Below are 3,937 nucleotides of genomic sequence, written 5' to 3' on the forward strand. Positions count from 1 at the left end.
AGGAGAGAAACATCACTAGGGCAGCTGACCTAAACCAATCAAAGGGATATTCCATACCATGTGATATCACACTCAGCAATTGTGGTGGTTTTACCGTGCTGGGCAGCTAAACCCCACAACCGCTCTCTCACTCCCCCTCCTTTAGATAAGGAGGGGGAGAAGTAAAGCAAAGAACAACTCACGGGTTGAGATAAGGATAATTTAATTAAAGGGAAATAATTATAATAATTAAATAAAGACTACCATGAACTAAACAATTTAACTAAGGGGAAATAAAAGGGAAAGGGGAAAAAGGGAGGAAAACAAACAAACAAAATAAATGAAAGCTATATGGAAGTGCAGAGGAAAGAAATTACTCTCTACTTCCCACAAATGAGCGATGATTGACCACGTCCTTGAAGCAAGGTCTCAACGCACGCAGCCGGTGTTCGAGAGGAGGACCGACGTCTTCTCAACGAGAGCCCACCCCTCCCCTCTTCTTCCTGTTTCCACCTTTTATTGCTGAGTGTGACACCACATGGTATGGAATATCCCTTTGATTGGTTTAGGTCAGCTGCCCTAGTGATGTTTCTCTCCTCACTTTTTTGCCCACCCCCTAGGAGGGTTAGAGAAAGGCCCAATGCTGTGCCACTGCTGCTCAGCAGTAGACACAACACTGGTGTGATAACACTGCTGTTCCAGCTACAAGTACAGAGTACAGCACTGAATGGGCTGCTGCCGGGAAAGTTAACATTCCAGCCAGACCCAGTACAACCTCCACCCCTTATTCCATAACATTTGTGTCACACTCAGATCCCCATACTTTAGCATACAAGCATTCTCATCATTATCCCTTGTCCTTTAACAGGACAAGGATTTAACAGGACAGGATTAATAGGCAGATGTATCTTTTCATTCCATAGGTCTTTCTTGGAAAATGTTCATAAGAACTGTTGATGATTAGGTCTTCATCTGCCAAAGTGGCCACTCAAGGCAGGCGGAGTTGGATGTCTGGACACCAGCACCAGCTTAGCTCAAGTCCTTGTTGCACTGCCCGGCTCCTTGCAAAGTTGACCTGTCGTTGATCCTACAGCATCTTCCTACAACATACAACTTAGATTATAGATTAGTTTTCTCTCAATGTCAAATCTCCTTGAGGCACACACTTGATATCCCCATTCTTTTGCATGACCCACCAGGTATACCCTGGTCCTTGGGCGAAGACAATCCCACGAGTGGGTTTGCCTTTTCCCGAGGCAGGAGCAACCCACACTGCCTTCCCCATCCACCTTCCTATATGCACTACGGGAACCTTAGCTCCTTTCACAGTGTGTAGGGGTTTTGTTTCGGCAGGACCAGCACGGCTGTCAGACCCCCTATTGTTAACTAGCCAAGTGGCTTCTGGTAGATTTGTGTCCCATTGTTTCCACGTCCCAGCACCTAATGCTCGTAACATAGTCTTTAACAGTCCATTGTACCTCTCAACCTTCCCAGAGGCTTGTGGGTGGTAAGGGATGTGGTACACCCACTCAATACCATGCCTCTTTGCCCAGGAGGTAACAAGATTGTTTCGGAAATGACTCCCATTGTCAGACTCAATTCTCTCTGGTGTACCATGACGCCACAATACTTGTCTTTCCAGGCCCAAGATAGTGTTTCGGGCCGTGGCATGGTTTACAGGGTATGTTTCTAGCCACCCAGTAGTTGCCTCTACCATGGTGAGTATGTACCGTTTGCCTTGGCGAGTTTTTGGGAGTGGTCCGATATAGTCAATTTGCCAGGCCTCACCATATTGAAACCCTAACCATCTCCCCCTGTTCCAGGGAGATTTTACCTTCATGGCTTTCTTGATTGCAGCACAGGTCTCACACTCATGGGTAACCTGTGTGATGGCCTCAATGGTCAAGTCCACCCCTCGATCACGAGCCCATCTGTTTGTGGCATCCCTCCCCAGATGTCCTGATGTTTCATGGGCCCATCGAGCTACAAACAGCTCACCCTTACGTTCCCAGTCTAGGTCCACCTGAGCCACTTCAATTTTCGAAGCTCGATCCACTTCTTTGTTGTTCTGATGTTCTTCAGTAGTGCGACTCTTGGGCATGTGGGCATCTACATGACGTACTTTAACATCCAGGTTTTCTACCCGGGCAGCAATATCTTGCCACAGGGTAGCAGCCCAGATAGGCTTACCTCTGCGCTGCCAGTTGCTCTCTTTCCATTGCTGCAGCCACCCCCACAGAGCATTTGCCACCATCCATGAGTCAGTATAAAGATACAATACTGGCCAATTTTCTCTTTCGGCGATATCTAGGGCTAGTTGTATGGCTTTTACTTCTGCATACTGACTCGACTCACCTTCCCCTTCCATGGCTTCCACAACTCGTCGTATGGGATTCCACACAGCAGCTTTCCATTTCCGATGGCTCCCTATCACACGGCAGGATCCGTCAGTAAACAACGCATACTGCTTTCTGTCTTCTGGCAACTCATTGTATGGTGGTGCCTCTTCAGCACGGGTTACCTCTTCTGTTGGCACTCCGAAATCTCTGCCTTCCGGCCAGTCCATAATCTCTTCCAGGATTCCTGGGCGATTGGGTTTTCCCATTCGAGCCCGCTGTGTAATTAACGCTATCCACTTACTCCATGTAGCATCAGTTGCATGGTGTGTAGTGGGAATTTTCTCTTTGAACATCCAATGTAACACAGGTAGCCGCGGTGCCAAGAGGAGCTGTGCCTCTGTACCCACAACTTCTGAAGCAGCTCGAACACCCTCATATGCTGTGAGTATTTCCTTTTCAGTTGGGGTGTAATTGGCTTCTGATCCTCGATAGCCCCGACTCCAGAAGCCCAGAGGTCGACCTCGAGTTTCTTCTGGGGTTTTCTGCCAAAGGCTCCAGGTGAGCCCATGCTCCCCAGCTGCAGTGTACAGTATATTTTGCACAGCTGGTCCAGTACGGACAGGCCCAAGGGCTACTGCACGAGCTATTTCTTGTTTGATTTGTTCAAATGCCTGTTGTTGCTCAGGGCCCCACTCAAAATAGTTTCTCTTTCGAGTCACTCGATATAGAGGACTCACAAGCTGACTATAGCCTGGCACATGCATTCTCCAGAATCCCACGAGGCCTAGGAAAGCTTGCGTTTCCTTTTTGCTAGTTGGCGGAGACATTGCTGTTATTTTATTGATCACATCCATTGGAATATGGCGACGTCCATCCTGCCATTTTACCCCCAAGAACTGGATTTCCTGTGTAGGCCCCTTGACCTTGCTCTTTTTAATGGCAAAACCAGCTTTCAGGAGAATTTGGATTATTTTCTTCCCTTTCTCAAAAACTTCTTCTGCTGTGTTGCCCCACACGAGGATGTCGTCAATGTACTGAAGATGCTCAGGAGCTCCCCCTTGCTCCAGTGCAGACTGGATCAGTCCATGGCAAATGGTAGGGCTGTGTTTCCACCCCTGGGGCAGCCGATTCCAGGTGTATTGGATGCCCCTCCAAGTGAAAGCAAACTGCGGCCTGCATGCTGCTGCTAAAGGGATGGAGAAAAATGCATTAGCAATATCAATTGTGGCATACCACTTGGCTGCCTTTGACTCTAGTTCGTACTGAAGTTCTAGCATGTCTGGCACTGCAGCACTCAGTGGTGGCGTGACTTCATTCAGGCCTCGATAGTCCACTGTTAGCCTCCACTCGCCATTAGACTTTCGTACTGGCCATATAGGACTATTAAAGGGTGAGCGAGTCTTGCTGATTACTCCCTGACTCTCCAGTCGGTGAACCAACTCATGGATGGGAATCAGGGAGTCTCGGTTGGTGCGATATTGCCGTCGGTGCACCGTTGTGGTAGCAATTGGTACCTGTTGTTCTTCAACCTTCATCAATCCTACAACAGAAGGGTCTTCTGAAAGGCCAGGCAGGGTAGACAGCTGCCTAATCTTCTCTGTGCTCAAAGCAGCTATGCC

This window comes from Aythya fuligula, chromosome W (assembly GCF_009819795.1).
Source record: "Aythya fuligula isolate bAytFul2 chromosome W, bAytFul2.pri, whole genome shotgun sequence".
NCBI lineage: Eukaryota > Metazoa > Chordata > Aves > Anseriformes > Anatidae > Aythya > Aythya fuligula.